The following is an 18617-nucleotide window of genomic DNA, read 5'->3' as shown; positions in this document are numbered from 1 at the left end:
AAGTATTGTACCCAATAATTATTCATCACTCATGATCTGATTTTAAAAACTGAAACATTCGGACAAAAGAGATACCAATATTCGAAATTCAAACTGAAATGTTGATTGACTTGAGCTAGTACGACTTATACACCTTCAAAGGATTGAAAGGGCTGTTTACTGTTCTTCAGAAGCTGGAAAGTGAAGATCGTTTTTTTGGGAACTGTTTTGATAAAATCATTTAATTTCATCTTCAACTGTTATCGTTTAAAACTCGTAGATCTTATATACACAAACTTAAACTTTGCTGTTGATGAAAATTACACTGCAAAACGCAATTGAAGGGTCACTTTTTCGCAACCCTGTAACTTTCTCCCACTGCAGCACAGAAGTTTGACATTTGGTTGAAAGGAGCTTGCAGCCTTCCACTGTAATGGCGCAAGAGCGTGGTGCCTTGGGGCGTCAAGTTGCAAGATGTCGGAGATTTAAAAAAAACAGCCACAGCTGAGAAGTTCATGTGTGATGTAAGGTGGATTAATGATGTCACATTGGCATCCAGTTCCACCAAAATTCTGTCCACCGCCAGTGTTGACGTGCCACACGATGGGACATTCATCACACTCTCTCATACCCATGCTTCACCCCCTCTTTTGACGCCTCTGCGATGGAGGTCAAAACGCGACTCCCAGTCTTAGAATCACGCGATTTACCGGGTGATCAAAAAGTCAGTATAAATTTGAAAACTGAATAAATCACGAAATAATGTAGATAGAGAGGTACAAATTGACACACATGCTTGGAATGACATGGGGTTTTATTAGAACCAAAAAAAAAAAAAAAAAAAACAGTTCACAAAAATGTTCGACAGATGGCGCTTCATCTGATCAGAATAGCAATAATTGGCATAACAAAGTAAGACAAAGCAAAGATGATGTTCTTTACACGAAATGCTCAATATGTCCACCATCGTTCCTCAACAATAGCTGTAGTCGAGGAATAATGTTGTGAACAGCACTGTAAAGCATGTCCGGAGTTACGGTGAGGCATTGGCGTCGGATGTTGTCTTTCAGCATCCCTAGAGATGTCGGTCGATCCCGATACACTTGCGACTTCAGGTAACCCCAAAGCCAATAATCGCACGGACTGAGGTCTGGTGACCTGGGAGGCCAAGCATGACGAAAGTGGCGGCTGAGCACACGATCATCACCAAACGACGCGCGCAAGAGATCTTTCACGCGTCTAGCAATATGGAGTGGAGCGCCATCCTGTATAAACATCGTACGTTCCAGCAGGTGTTTATCAGCCAGGCTGGGGATGATGCGATTCTGTAACATATCGGCGTACCTCTCACCCGTCACGGTAGCAGTTACGAAACCAGAATCACGCATTTCCTCGAAGAAAAAAGGCCCGATAACGGTAGATGTGGTAAGTCCAACCCATACTGTGACTTTCTCGTCGTGCAATGGAGTTTCCAAGACAGTTCTAGGATTTTCGGTAGCCCAAATTCTGCAGTTGTGGGCGTTGACAGAGCCTCGGAGCGTGAAATGAGCTTCGTCGGTCCACAACACGTTACTCAACCAATCGTCATCTTCCACCATCTTTTGAAACGCCCACACCGCAAATGCCCTCCGCTTCACTAAATCGCCATGCAACAGTTCATGATGCCGATGGGTTTTGTACGGATAGCATCGGAGGGTACGCCTAAGTGCCAACCAGGCAGTAGTGTATGGAATGCCGGTGCGACGTGCAACTGTACGAGCGCTGACTTCCCCGTGCATAGACGAACCCGTTACAGTCTCCATTTCTTCCTGAACTGTCTCAGAAGCATTACGCCTTGTGTTCGGTCGGCCACTACAGGGTCTATCGCCTAAATAACCCGTGGCTTCGAACTTCGGAATCATTCTCGCCACAGCTGCATTTTTCAACGGACCTTTACCCGTTCGAAACCTATGGCGATAGGATCGTAACGCTAAACTAGCACATTCCCCATTCTGATAATACAGCTTCACTAAAAGCGCATTTTCAGTTAACGTCAACATGCTGCGACTGCTGCCGCATTTGATTTTCTCTCTCATTACAGCTCCTTTTATAGACGATTGTCATGCGCAGTCACTGACGTTTTGCTGTCCAGCGCCGTCTGTCGGACATTTTGTGAACTTTATTTTTTCGGTTCTAATAAAACGCCATGTCATTCCAAGCACGTGTGTCAATTTTCACTTCTCTATCTACATTATTCCGTGGTTTATTAAGTTTTCAAATTTATACTCACTTTTTGATCACCCGGTAGTTGTCAGTGGACGAAAAAGCATTTCAGGCACACTGCCGCTCAGTATCGATATGCAAAGGCTTTAGGGGTGGCGTAAAGGGCGTCAATGAAGCTACCCCCTTCCTTGGGGCGTTGATTGCCTCACAGTTAGCTGTCGAAAACGACCGTTCTCAGTGTGAAGAGCAACAGTACGGAGTCCTTCACTAACTTTGAGACTGCTGACAAAACTCAGACAATTCAACACTCCTTATACTACATCATGAGGCTGCAATCCCGCTGGACATGATCGTACCGATCAAAAACGTGTAGTGTAACCACAATTTTGGTCCTGATGCACAGGATCGCAGTAGGGATCGTTCAAAACCGTTTGACGGAATTTGAACTTGTCACCAAGCAACAAAGGGTGTTTAGACTTTTTAGCCCGCTTATTTCACGATCTCTTGTGGTGAGATCAGAAGGGGGCAGAGTGTGTGCGATGCTGACACATATGTAAGACGTAGAAATTATGATACATCCAGAGATGGAGAAGACAGGTCCGGTAACGATTAAGAGTCTAGTGCTACAAGCGTGTAGCCTCTCACCTATTACATATACTTTGACGATATTATTAAACCGTGGAAACGCGAGGGTGAATACGGTGTCAAATTAATACCACACGCATAAATAATATGCTCCTGGCTGAGGATGACGTAATTAGGAGACTAACATCCTGCTTACAATACATCGCCCAAATGAAACACGTAAGAACTACAAAATTTCAACAAGAAACCAGATTATTGGCCCGTCAATGGAAATTTCCAATAAGCTCCAAAACAGATAAGAGATAGAAAAGATTAATATGATTTTAGCAAACTCCTGAAGCATCCAAGGAAGGTCCCAGAACTAGTATCGCTTATTGAAGGTTATAATGGACAGATAGCATTGGGAACAGAATGCTGGTTGAAGCCAGCCGTCAATGACAACGAAATCCTAAGTTAAGACTGGAATGTTTATCGTAAGGATAGGTTAGTCGCCAATGTAGCGGCATGTGCATTGCAGTAAAAATTTCGATAAAATCTGACGATCTTATCACGGATTCCGAATGTGAATTAATCTGGGTGAAACTGAGTATCAAAGAACGGTCGAAAATGGTGATCGGATGCTTTTATAGACCACCTGCGTCGGGATCTGTAGTTCTAGAGAGTTTCAGAGAGAGCTTGCAGAATATCGTTAGTAATTTTCCTAATCATGTCGTTGTAATAGGGGGTGACTTCAACTTGCCACGTATGGATTGAGAGTGTTATGCCATCAAAACTGGTGCCAGAGATAGGGGTTCATGTGGCATTGTTGTGGATGTCTTGTCCGAAAATTACCTTGGCCAGATAGTTACACAACCAAATCGTGAGGGCAACATCTTAGACCTGTTGGCAACAAACACACCTGAACTTATCGAATCAGTTAACGTAGGGGAAGGTATCAGTGATCATAAGGCTGAGACAGAATCTATGGCGACGGGTTCTACAAGTAATGTTAAGAAAGGTAGGAAGATATATTTTCTCAGTAAGGGTGACAGGATACGAATTTCAGAATACCTCAGCAGTAAGCCTCAAATATTCGGTGATGAGGACGAAGATATGGAGAACAAATGGAAGAAATTCAAAGGCATCGTTCAATATGCCCTAGAGAGGCATGTTCCAAGTAAAATTTTAAGGGATGGGAAACATCCACCATGGTTTGATAACTACGTAATCAAAGAGCACTTCGTCTCAGATACAAGAGAAGTAAAAACCTAACGGACAAACAAAAACTGAACGAAGCGAAAATGAGTCTAAGGAGAGCAACGAGAAAAGCGTTCAATGATTTCGAATGTAAGACATTGTCAACCGACCTGAGTAAAAACCCTAAGGGATGTTGGTCGTATGTAAAATCAGTAAGTGGGTCAAAATCATCTATTCCTTCTCTCAGCGACCACACCGGAACCGAAACGGAAGATAACAGAGAGAAAGCCGTAATACTGAATTCGATCTTTCGAAATTGTTTCACCGCGGAAGATGGTAACACTGTCCCTCCTTTCAATGGTCTTGCGAACGTCGAAATGGCAGATACTGAGATAACCAATTGCGGAATTGAAAAACAGCTACAATTGCTCAGTAGTGGAAAGGCTTCAGGACCAGCTGAGATACCTATAACATTCTATAAAGATTATGCGAAAGAACTTGCTCTCCTTCTAGCAGAAGTTTATCGTAGATCGCTTGAGTAACCACTGGAAAAAAGCGCAGGTCATTCCCGTTTTTAAGAAAGGCCGTAAGACAGATCGACACAATTATAGATCTATATCGTTGACGTCAATCTGTTGTAGAATTATGGAACATGTTTTATGCTCAAGAACTGTGACGTTCTAGGAAAACGAACATCTTCTCTATAAAAAAGGACATGGATTCCTCAAACAGAGATCCTGCGAAACTTAGCTCGCTCTGTTCCTCCATGAGATCCACAGTGCAGTGGAGACCGGCGCTCAGATTGATGCCGTGTTTCTTGATTTCAGTAAGGCTCTTGACACCGTACAGCATTGCCGTTTATTGAAAAAAATACGAGTTTACGAAGTATCAGACCAGATCTGCGATTGGATTCCACACTTTCTTGCAGATAGAACTCAACACGTCGCTCTTAACGTAACTAAATCGACAGATGTAAAGGTAGTATCCGGATTACCACAGGGAAGTGTGACAGGACCGTCGCAGTTCACAATATATATAAATGATCTAGTAGAAAGCGTCGGATGCTCTTTAAGGCTATTCGCAGATGATGCAGTTGTTTATAGCAAAGTAGCAACGCCAGAAGAAAGTAAGAATTTTCAGAACGACCTGCAGAGAATTGATGAATGGTGCAGTGGATTCTGAACGTAAATAGATCTAACATATTGCGCGTTCATATGAAAAGAAATACATTTATGTAAAGCTACATTATTGATGACAAACAGCTGAAGACAGCATCTGCCGTAAAATATCTAGGTGTAACTATCCAGAGCGACTGTAAGTGGAATGACATCATAAAACAGATAGTAGGAAAAGCAGACACAAGACTCTGATTCATCGGAAGAATCTTAAGGAAATGTAACTCATCCACGAAATAAGTGACTTACAAGGTGCTTGTTCGCCCGATTCTTGAGTATTGTTCATCTATCTGAGATCCCTATCAGGTAGGACTGATAGACGAGATAGAGAAGATCCAACGAAGAACTGCGCGTTTCGTCACGGGATCTTTTAGCTGTTGAGAGAGCGTTACGGATATGCTAAACAAACTAGTTAGAGAAGATCCAACGAAGAACTGCGCGTTTTGTCACGGGATCTTTTAGCTGGCGAGAGAGCGTTACGGATGTTCTAAACAAACTCCACTGGCAGACGTTACAAGGTAAACGCTGTGCATTACTTAGAGATTTACTGCTGAAATTTCGGAACAGCACTTTTTCAGAGGAGTCAGACAGCATATTACTCCCCCCCCCCCCCCCCCCCCCTCATACATCTCGCGTATTGACCACAAGGAGAAAATTCGAGAAATCAGAGCCAATACAGTGGCTTACCGCCAATCATTCTTCCCACGCACTATTCGCGAGTGGAACAGGGTTGGAGGGATCAGATAGTGGTACCGAAAGTACCCTCCGCCACACACCATTAATTGGCTTGCGGGGTATGATGAAGACGTAGATGAACAAATAATAGAATAAATGTCATATTTTCAGTTAATAGGCTGCGTATTTGCTGTGGGTTTCAAAAATTACTTAAGTTTCAGATGATATGTCACATAACAGACAGGAGATCGGGTGACAAGACAGGAAAAGAGGCAAAGCTAAAGGTTTACATATTAAAGGGTTCTCAGGTTCTAATATACGGAATGATGTGTGGACGTTAACTAAGAAAGGAAATGAAAAATACTGTCGGCTGAAATGAACTATGAACTTTTTAAGGAAATTTAAGGAATGTACTCTCAGAGATCAAACATAAAACTATATTATGACGAAGAGCTTCATATACAGTGCGTAAATGAAAGAAACAGAGCAAGCGTGCATAAAATAGAAATAAAGTACCAACAGAAGGGAGGAAGCAGATTATTTAGTTGAACAAGTAACAAATTATAAACCAACTGAAAAGAAAGACGTAGGGCAAGCAAATAACACATGGCTTTTGTTGAAGACAGAACAGTGTACACCATGATGAGATGAAAGCGCGGAAGGCTATACAGGTTTCTAATGTTCGGGCATTTCCTGTAGCCCGTGGTGTTTCCTACCGATAGCTTTGTTAGAACATAGCAAGAGTGAGCAGCTCCTCAAGCCTCCTACCAGAGACTAAACAAAATTTATGTGAGCATTGGCCCCTAACTTTTATAGTCAATAAACTTTCGGGTAGTATAGGTATGGAGCCTCCAGAATATTTCGTTTTTTTTTTTTTTTTGTTGACGTCACGTATGAAGGTCAGTAACCTGCTCACGAAGTCACAACCTACTCCTCCTTTCCATGTCATCATCATGCCCCTCCCCTGTTCTATGTCGCGTCCCCTCTCTTGGAAACAGACCAGTCAGAGAGCCTTTTGAATGAAATTTCCGCCATTTGACTGTAAGTTTAACGTATATTCATTTATTTCACTCTTCCGCGAATTCGACTTTAAAGCTATTATCAAATGCATCGGTTCAAAAAACGTTTGGACGTGGTTCGTGCCTACCACAACGCCGCATTGGCCACCATTAGCACAGAAAAAGTGTTAAACCAAATTTTTTTTTGCACAGTGTCAGCTGCAGTACCTGTTTCTAATTGACAGTCAGATCTTATAATGCGGCAATGGTATATATGACCACCTATGAGTTATAAGTTTCAACACCGACGTGTCATTCAGACATGTTGGATATTTTGTGACTTCTTTCATCAATGCACTCTATAATTACTATAAAGACAAATTCGCTAGAGTGCAAAATAAGTGAATGCTAAAAAGAACTAAAGCCAAATGGTGGTAAGGAACGTGAGCCTACTAACCATAGTCCCCAATGAAAGAGAAATGAGTCAGGGAGCTCCTAAGCCAACACATCCATAAATAATTCTTCCAATCACAGCCCAGGATTTTAGCGACCAATAACAATTTTTCACTTTCATCTTAAGCAACGCCACTTTACTAATTAGAGATCTTCTAAGAAAACATCCATCATTTGCCCTCTCTTAGTCATGGCTCAGCACTTTACCGTCCATTAAAACCAAACAGCCAACCAGTACATAGCCCCCTAGAGGCACCATGTTCGAAAGTATCAAAACGATTTGAATTTCGCACCATGTACAACAGCATCGCTACAGTCTTTGGCGCAATGCACAGCAATACTCGATTATTATCAAAATACTTAAGGTTATTGACAATACCTTTCGAACTTACAGTATTTTCGCATCGACATTACACTGTCTGAGAAGGTTTCTATTACCAATATTAAAGACAGTGATTCTAAACGAATTTCACATGGAAAATATAAATCCGGAAACACAATTTTATTGTCAGGGATTGTTTTTGTGTAATATATATATTCACAGTTCATGGCAAACACAGGGACGTTGCCGCATCCAGTAGTGATCGAGCGTGACGATTACTTGTTCAGCAGCAAGTGGGAAGCGAGGCAGACGTCAGTGGGTTATTCCCCACCACAGATCTGTGTTTAAGACCACCTGCAATCGTCCATTACCTCGAAGGGCGTCAACCGGTCGCTGACACTGCAATAAAGTGTCACGCGTCTCAGAGCTATGTTACAACAGTAATGTTAACCGTAACAAGTGTCAATCTTAACAAACGTGTGTTTTGGCTGAAAAGTGATTGTCTCTGCCACATTTACGTGCACAGATGAACTTATAACATCCTATGTTTAAACTGATTGTTCTGAAGGTATATGAAGTGCTTGTTTTCACAAATCAGAGTTTTTCCAGGTATCTAGTACTAATGTAGTAATAAAGAGGTGTTTACAAAATTTCAGGAAATTCAATGTCGTCGTAGATGTCGATATAAACCGAACAACTTTTGTTACATTTTTGGGAAGTTCAATTTTGCCAGAAATAGGACGAACATTTCGGCAGCCATAAAGGAAGCATTTGAACATAAGTTCGGAATAGGGGTATGAGACCTAGGTATGGATGGGCACCATATTTCTGTTGTGCTACAGGTAACTGCAAATCTATTGAATGGTGGAAAGGTAAAATAGTGGAATAGTGGAATAGTGGAATTTTGCACTGTGCCCATCGTATAGAGGGAGCCAAAGGACCGTATTATTGATTGTTACTTCGGTTTTTAAAAAAAATCAAGGTTTTACTAATAAAAAAACAACAACAAAGAATCACATTGTTCAGCCAGATCTACCTTCAGCAAGAATCCCAGTGCAGCATTTTGACAGCCTTCCAGTACCTTCAGGACCTACAGATCAAATTCAGAGAGACAGTGAAGCAAGTAGAATTGAAAAATGCATTACTACAACTATCCTCTATATCACTGCTCAAGTGAATCATTGCTGCATTTACTAACACAAGCAGACTTAAATGAGTTAGTGCATGTTCAAGAATTAAGTAAAGAAACTGCTTGGCTCTTGGCTAGAAGAGTTTAATCTACTCCACCAAAGTACTAAAATCAGTGAGTTTAGGTACGTAGAAAATGACTCAATTTCTTATTTTGCAACTGACGAGGCACTGACGTTTTGCAGTGACGCTCCTGGCCTAATGACAGTGCTGAACTTGACCTACGGTTCACAGGAATGGAGATCTTTCTCAAGGGTGTTTTGCTACACAATGGAAACAAAACGTCAAAAGATGCTAAATTAATTACGATACAATGAATACAAATGGAAAACATGTGTAGACTTCAAAATAATTGGAATGATATTGAGAATGCAACAAGGGTATACGAAGTAGAGATGCCTTCTGTGTGAGTGGATTAATATTAACAGATATTCTCACTAAGTTAAAAGAAATGGCCTAATCGGAGATACAAAGTGGGCGAAAAGAATGTGCAACGTGAAAGTCTGGTAGCGCCTGAAGACATACTACTTCAAATACTTACGTCAAGCACTGTACTGCCTGATCAGTAAATTTCCTCTCCCTTTCTTCTTCTCCTCTCTCTCTCCCTCTCTCTTTTACTGGACCACTTAAATCAAACATTTTCTGGTCATCTTCTTCAACATTGACCAGTATCTTTTCATTCGTTCTGATCGTTTTCGTAGTTCCTGATTTGGAAGTTTCCTTTTTATTGTTTGTCGTTTGTTTATTTTCTAACATTCTGCGTGGTGTCTGTTTGTTCTATATCGTGTCTCCCTACCACTTTCGCGCAACGACACTCTGAGCGTGTTTTTTAGGGAATTGACTAGTTTCAACCTGGGACCTGTTGCTGGTAAGGAGACGCCAGACCACACATGACATTTAGAATTCAGAAGAGTACAGTGAGACTAGCGATGATATAACCAAATACTTAATGATTTCAGCGTCAGCTCCACTGCACTCCCTGTAAAAGAATCTTAATACCAACTAAATTTGGTGGAAGGGGTTCAAGGCTTTCCTATTTTTAGTTAGCTGGTAAAATAAAGTCGAAAAAGCAGTTAAGTTTACCATTGGAAATTTTATTCTACTCACAAACATTGTTTATAAATTGCACTATTGATAAAAGGAAATGTTTTAATACAGGATGGTAAAAACCAACTGCGTTCAACAAAAATGTGAACGAATATTCCCTGAATGGGTTTCCAAGTTCTACAATGGATCGAAGGATGACCTATCCCATATCACATCTATAATCTAGGTTTAAATTAAGTTTCACAAAAGAGAAAACTATGAAAATGGTCTACAGTGACCCTGAATTATCTTTAATTACTTATCTAACTTGTCTTAAGTTACAGCGGCTGATGTGGCTTTTCAATAACTATATAACAGAAAAATCATCGCGTTTCAGATTTTTACTTCAAGTGGCAAATGTGAACACCATGAGCTTTAATTGACGATCGACACTAGTATTACGCAAAAAAGGGGTGTAACAGATGAGACTTCTGCAGTTCTGAGTGAAGCTTTATGCGCTGTTATGCGGCATCGTGTGCGTTCATTACCTTGTCGGTATTCGTCAGGGGGCGGCGGCCGGCGCAGCGCCGCTCACCTCGCCATCTCGGAAGCAACCCTTTCCTACCTTCTCCTTACTACAATTTACCAAAGTTGGTTTAAAAACTATCTGGCTGTGTTTTCATCTGACCAATCAGGGTCTCAAAGTTAACCTTAAGCTCCGCCTACAAAAATTCTGTCTATCCAATGAGAAACGTTATACTTTTCGTGGTGGGTCAACGTTTTTAAAGTCTGCAACGTAACAAAGACGCGAGAAAGTCTCACGCTAAAACTTGCAGCTGGTGTGGCCCTTTTAGCGTTACCGTAAGATCTATACTGTTCTTCTGGAGGGCTCTATCTTTTAACATGGGCGGGGGTTGGTCCTGATGTAACAGAGGTGCGAAAAAGTCTCACGCTAAAAGTTGCGGGTGGTGTAGCCCTTTTTGTGTTATCGTAAGATCTATACTGTTCTTCTGGAGGGCTCTAGCTTTTAACATGGGCTGGGGGGTGGTCCTAATGGTACAGAGACGCGAAAAAGTCTCACGCTAAAACTTGCGGGTGGTGTGGTCCTAGCGGTTAGCTGGCGACGTGGGTGTCCGTCCGTCCCTTATCGTAGGGCCTTCCAGCTTAACACGGTTCTGCTCTCGGCTTCTGTCCTCGTTTCTCCCCTCGTAACTGCGTCTGTCTCAAGGTGGGAAGGTATGACATGCATTTAGGCATTCTTGTGTTAGTCTGTGGTATTCCATTTGCTCACTCGTTATTCGTATTACTCTGGTTAATTTAATGTCACGATTTATTCGGAGCTATGTGACATACTACTGGATTTGCTTATCATGTCAAGGTTTTCATGGAAGGTGTTGGATTTGGCTGACACCTTACAATTTAAATGATCGTTCTGTAGTCCACTAAAGACTTCCGTATTCCACGCCTCTTCTTTGTTAACATTCACCTACCTCTCTGCTTTATACTTCAATAAAAATGTATCTGTAAATGGAATACATAAAATTCTGTCTCAATAGTAAATTTAATCTCTCAATGTTTAGTACTTGAGTAAAATTATGTCCCTGACAAATACTATACTGCTTCATCGCTATATTTCAGTGCTTGATATATTTTCTATTTTATCTTATCATCGTTGCCATAAGATTGAGGAAGATGGAGTGTGTGCAGTATCATACCACAAAGTTTACATCAAATGCTTCACAATGATGATTTATTGCTACAACCACTATAATGTGCCAGATTAATGGTCCACTTCTTATTGTATAGAATGACCTTTCAGATGAAATAAATAAAATTAATGTGTTATAAGTTTTTATTTTGTTTTCAAACAACAAATAAGTTATTGTATCACACATGCAGGATAAGTAGTTACAAATCACATGTGGTTCTTTTTATACTTTGACACCACAAATCAGTTACAAATCACATTTAATGTTTCATTGAAGAATAAAATCACTCATCATTTTAGGTGACTGTGCCCCCAAGTAAGATATTAAATTTATAGAAGTGTAAAACGTTTATCATTTTGTGCTGATAAACCTAGTTTGAATAGTTTAATAGAAGAAACTATTTGATACTTGGACTGAATACGTATTGTACATTTGGTTTAACTACAGAATTCAATGTACATGCCTGATAATCATCAGCTGTTTAACTGAAAACTGTTTGACACCATTTGGTCTGTGCATTACACATCCTGGTTCAGTCTTGAGCCCATACATTTTAGCCTGTAGATTGACAAATTTTGTAACATATGAAGAATCAAACCATTCTGTTGAAAATATCTGAAGCTTTAATACGATAAATAAGCTATCAGTATTTGAGTAAACACAGTTTTACATGCTTTGCTGGAAACTCTTTCAGTAAATATTAATACTGAAAGTTTGTAACATGGCCCTGTAAAATATTTAAAATAGCCATTGCTATCACTGAATGAGATTTTCACTCTGCAGCGGAGTGTGTGCTGATATGAAACTTCCTGGCAGATTAAAACTGTGTGCCCGACCGAGTTCGAGTCTCCATTGCTATCACTATTTGCCAGTGAAACACTAAATTAAGCCTGTTTAATTCAGTACCCACTACTTTTATGTTATAAATAACTCCTTTTGGAAAATTTGGTGTAGCAATGAATGCATCTGCTCTGCATCTACCATCATAGGTTCTCACTGGCTTTATGTCTCATTTTTTTATACATTCTGTAGAGTCTTACAAAATACGTTATTAATCACTTGGAAAGATATTTTTCTCTGAATCTTTGCTTGCACTCATACGTTTCTTTGCATGAATCATAATGTATGGTTTCAATTAGTAAGATCGTCTAAATGGTAACAATCAGTCGATATCTTTTAATATTAATTTACGAAGCAACCGTTGTTTTAGATTCCTATAGTGAACAAGAGTTTTTCTTATGCAAAGTAGAAATTACTGTCTTTGGTTAGTTACCATCAAAGGGTGGTGTCATTTTTTTTCAAGACAAAAGTCAAATCTGAACGAGAAAAGTGAATATTCGCTGTATATTCGAGATCTACATCTAAAATACATCCAATCTCAGAATCTCTGTAATGTTTTTTTACATTAAAAGTTCCAACAATTTCTGGAAAAGGCTATGCAAATATTAAAAACTCTAGGTATTGTTTCAATAGTCAGTTTTAGTAATGTAACTAACCAGGAACCTATTGTTTGCAATAGCACATCTGCAAAACAATGAACAATATCAAATCTAATCCCTCCTCCAATAAAGTGAGGTCGCATAATACATTAATAAACTGCAATTCTGCTCTAGTAATTTTCATGCTAAGCCAAGTGAAGTAATTACATATTGGGACCCAGTTTATATGTTTTAAGACATAGCCTATGACAGTTTTTGAATACATCAGGAGTCAACAATACACACATCAAAAAAAGTTTTACATCATCCCAGTTCCCAGAACTCCTGAAGAGAGACGTTGACTGTGGATATTGTATCACAGACACACTCCCTTTGGCTGTTCAGAGATGTCACTAAATGTGCTCAAGGATGTAAACAACCATGAAGGAGCAGCGTCTATTAGACGGAGGGGGTCCGACAGCCAACCACTTCCATTCGTTCCACTAGGAAGGAGGTACACGGCTCGTGTCATATGTAGTTCAGTCATGTCTAGACGGTCAATACCGCTGTTCGATCGTGTCCGCATTGTTACTTTGTGCCAGAAAGGCCTCTCAACAAGGGAAGTTCAGGTGATTCAAATGGCTCTGAGCATTATGGGACTTAACACCTGAGGTCATCAGTCCCCTAGAACTTAGAACTACGTAAACGTAACTAACCTAAGGACATCACACACATTCATGCCCGAGGCAAGATTCGAAGCTGCGACCATAGCGGTCACTAGGTTCCAGACTGAAGCGCCTGGAACCAGTCGGTCACAACGGCCGGCCTACAAGGGAAGTGTCCAGGCGTCTCGGAATGAACCAAAGCAATGTTGTTCGGACATGGAGGAGATACAGAGAGACAGGAACTGTCGATGACATGCCTCGCTCAGGCCGCCCAAGGGTTACTACTGCAGTGGATGATCGCTATCTACGAATTACGGCTCGGAGGAACCATGACAGCAACGCCACCACGTTGAATAATGCTTTTCGTGCAGCCACGGGACGTCGTGTTATGACTCAAACGGTGCGCAATGTGCTGCATGATGCACAAATTCACTCCCGACGTCCATAGCTCGGTACAGATGGACCCAACAACAAGCCGAATAGTGCAACCAAATCGGCAGTATATTGGCAAGGCATTCGTCTTCATGGACGATAATTCGCGCCTCCAGAGTGCACTTTTTGTCAATGAATTCCTATAGGATAACGACATCAGTCGACTAGAGTGGCCAGCATGTTCGCCAGACATGAACCCCATCGAACATGCGTGAGATAGATTGAAAAGGGCTGTTTATGGACGCCGTTACCCACCAACTACTCTGAGGGATCCACGCCGAATCGCCGTTGAGGAGTTGGACAATCTGGACTAACAGTGCCTTGATGAACTTGTGGATAGTATGCCACGATGAACACAGGCATGCATCAACGCAAGATCACGTGCAGCTGGGTATTAGAGGTACCGGTGTGTACAGCAATCTGTACCACCACCTCTGAAGACCTCGCTGTATGGTGGTACAACATGCAATGTATGGTTTTAATGCGCAATGAAAAGGGCGGAAATGGTGTTTATGTTGATCTCTATTCCAATTTTCTGTACGGGGTTGCGAGGCCATGCAAACCTTTTTTTATATGTGTATATTAGTTTTGAAATATAGATCGGAAGACGCTCTTAGCATCCTATGCTTGAATAAATGTCATAAACTTATGTTCTCTGATTGTGGCCTTCTGTGATTATTTCACCTGTAAATAAACTTATAAATTTCGCAATTGTAGGTAAAAGAACTTTTATTAAAAGCAATTCATTATTCACATACCCACACAGACGTCTGCCTTTGTAATTGATTGAATGAAAATTGTAATCGCTATGAAAATATTCCCTCTTTATCTTCAATTTGTCTGATTTCACGTATGATACATTTTTTTATAGTGAACATCTGAAATAATGAATCAACTCTGTAAATTGGAACCTACATTGCATCTCCTTTCTTGGTACTTTATTGTAATACTCTTTGTAAATTATTATTAATACTAATCTGTATTCGATATGAGCACAGGAACATTGCCTGCCTTTGGTTTCACTTGTTCATCACAATCTGTCATCATTTGTTCGCATACCATCTCAATAAAGAAATGACTATCTTTATTGGCCAAGCTGTGAAATTGATTGGGCCTGTAAAGGACGACCTGCAACTGAAATTGCGGTTGGTATGTGCTTCATCCCAATATGTCATATTAAAGTGACAGAGTGCTCTAAGATCAACATCGCCTTCCTCCAGCAATTCTTGGCAGATATGACAGACACCTAATGCATGAAAAGCTAAATCATCTACACGATGTCCACACTTCTATGTACAATAAAACCCATTCACAGTCTCAGCAATTACATTCAGATGGTCAGTGAATTACTTCACGCAAGCGCTACCTATGCACCATTTCAACTCGGAATATTCTTCATTGTAGCGACAGGGTATGTAATAGACCACACCGAATAGGGCTACTTGCAGTCATAATAGTAACTCTGATTCGTATCCTGACTGCAAGTAGCAACTGGTTGTAGAATACATTCCATACCATCATAAATTAAAAAGGGGCTGATTTAGTTTTTTGCTAAACTTATTAAACTTTACATACTCCTTCTCCTCATTAGACATGTTACTGTTGACTGCTTTAAACTTTACGTGATCAATCAAGCGTACATCTAAGTTTTCTTTGAAATGAAAATAACGTAGATAACACACAAATACCCTGATGTACTTATCATGAGCAGTAATGTTATAATGCGCTAACTTCAACAGGTTTTATGCAACAGAAATGATATGCATCTTTTTCAAACAGCTTACGGGAATTCATCCAGGTAATATTTACAGCGACCGCCGATACTTCGGCAGGAGTACACCCCGACATTTTCAAGGCACAAACTGCAATGGGCAGGCCCATCCCTGTTTACCAGGTTGCTCGCTGATTTAAACTCAACAGCCTCCTTAATGACACTCTCCCAATAGCTGGGCGTTTACCAGTATTTCGGTATTGTTATATAACATAGGGTGACCAGTATCCAAACAATGTTCGGCAGTAGCAGATATACTTGGCTACTGTAATCGTGTATGCTGTTTATGCTCAGTACATCGGTCCTTCACGGTCCTGATAGTCTGACCAATATATGCTATACCACAGTTACAAGGAATGTGATACACAGCCGCCTTACGCTGAACCAAGATCATCCTTAACAGAACCCAAAAGCACTCTAATTTTAGATGGAGGTCGAGAAACACATTTCACATCGTATTCCCGTAAAATACGACCGATCTTGTTGGAAGTGCTTCCTACGTAAGGCAAAAAGGCAGTAGACTTAGGTGTCGACTTGATATTATCATCAATAAACCGACGTACAGTTGGTCGATAGTGAAACGCACGTTTAATCTGTCTTTCACTATAACTATTTTGACGAAACCTAGTTTCAAAATGGGGCAGCTCAGCTGGCAAAGTCTCAGTGTCGGAAATGACATGTGCTCTGTGTACCAAGGTACCAAGCACCCCTTCACGCTGAGCCGGATGGTGACAACTTTTAGTCCGTAAATACAAGTCGGTGTGAGTACGTCTCCTGTAAACTGCATGTCCTAATGATCATTCAACCTTTCTCCTAACCAAAACGTCAAGAAAAGGAAGGCAACCATCCTCTTCCACCTCCATCGTAAAACGAATGTTCGGGTGGATCAAGTTCAGATGTTCTAAAAAGCGATTCAAATTCTCCCTACAATGAGGTCAATCAACAAAAGTATCATCAACGTATCTGAAGAAACAGGCGGGTTTCAAAGGCGCCGACTCCAATGCACGCTCCTCGAAGTCTTCCATAAACAAATTTGCGGTCACAGGAGACAACAGACTACCCATCGCAACTCCATCTGTCTGCTCGTAATACTAGTCATTCAATAAAAAGTAAGTGGATGTCAACACATGCCGAAAGAGATTAGTTAATTCAGCACTAAACCTAACCTCAATTAACCACAGCGAATCATACAGAGGAACATGAGTGAAGAGAGAGACCACATCAAAATTTACTAAAATATGAGAGTAATTCAACCGCATTCCTTCCAAACGACGCCAGAAATCAGCTAAGTTCGGGATATGATGTTCTCACCGACCAACTTGTGGAATCGACAGAGAAGCAAAATGTTTGGCTACACGGTATGTTGGAGCGCCAATATATCACTCAATGTAGAATGGAAAAGAACCCCTTTCCTTGTGCACCTTCAGAAAGCCATATAACCTAGAGGGCACAGTACTATAGGTGTTAAGACTCTTGATAGTGTCATGCGACAAACCACTTTTCTTCAGGAGGCTGCTGGTCTTTCTCTTAACACTTCTCGCGGGGTCAGCATCGATTCTGCGATACGCTGAGTCAGGTAATAAACGTTGCATCTTTTGTACATAATTCCTTTTGCTTAAAACAACGGTGTCATTGCTCTTGCCACCAGGTAAAATAACAATATCAGGAAGAACTTGGAGAGAGTATAAAGCAGCCTTCTCTGCTGAAGCTACATTACTCTTGGGTGGACGAGCCCTAGTCAACACACGGCATGCATCCCTCCTAACCTCCTCTGCAGTGTCAGGGAGTAGTTTGCAAACTGCCTGTTCAACTGAACACTTAAAATCATTTACCGGCATACGCTTCGATGTAGGTACAAAATTTAAAACCTTCCTTAGAATGGATAAGGCTGCGTCGTCCAAAGATTTCTCTATGAGATTTATCACAGAACGTCAAGATCCTACACCTGCTCTCTCCCTTGTCAGAAAACAGAGGTATAGAGTCGATGTTACCTCACCTGATAGTTCGTTGTCTTTCACTATTGATACCTCTGACTTTGGTCATCTTTGGTGGCCCTAGAGTTCAGTGTGTGTTTGTGTTATCTTTGCTGAATTACTCCACAACCATGATTTGAAAATTGCCTGTACATCGCCTGTCTATTGGAGTTTGTACCTTGAAAATGTTGGGGAGTACTACCACAGAAATATAGACGGTCACTGTAAATATTACCTTGCTGAATTTCCGTCAGTTGTTTGGAAACTGTATATGTCAGGAGAAACTCAGGTCTCACAATATGCATCTGTTTACAACCCACAATATTGTAAGGTGGCAGATTGAGTGAATGTGAATTTTGCATCTTACATGAGAGATTTTATGTGTCATAACAAGTAGATAAGTTTGTCACCTCACATACTTCGGTGATACTGAGCAGATTGGACTATTAAAATGTACAGTTATTAATGAAAAGGGATAACACTCAATTCGGCGGTATTAACACACCGAACCCAAATCCTGCATGTTAATGAGCAAAAGGTGAAAAACGCTGCTGGAGGAAATGTTTTATTTTGGGGGCAGATGCGAGTTGCGCCGTTACGGCCCAAGTACAACAGTTTGGTGACCCATGGCAAATGGGACAATAATCACGCTGGGCGATACATCAAGAAGTGTAGGTAGCAGACCAGTGCTGCTTGCTATGGAAAAATTCTTTAGAAAACTGCGTTGGGGAATTTCCAGATGGATATAAACAGACCAGCGATGCAGCTGATCACGTGAAAGGCCTGTGGTGCGCTTGTGATGTACGCGTGTAACTTTTAGGCGTCACGAACGGGGACAAATTTTCGATTGGCTGGAATAAACTCGGAAGG

Source organism: Schistocerca americana, chromosome 1 (genome assembly GCF_021461395.2).
Source record: "Schistocerca americana isolate TAMUIC-IGC-003095 chromosome 1, iqSchAmer2.1, whole genome shotgun sequence".
Taxonomy (NCBI): Eukaryota; Metazoa; Arthropoda; class Insecta; order Orthoptera; family Acrididae; genus Schistocerca; species Schistocerca americana.
This window is presented reverse-complemented; position numbering follows the sequence as displayed.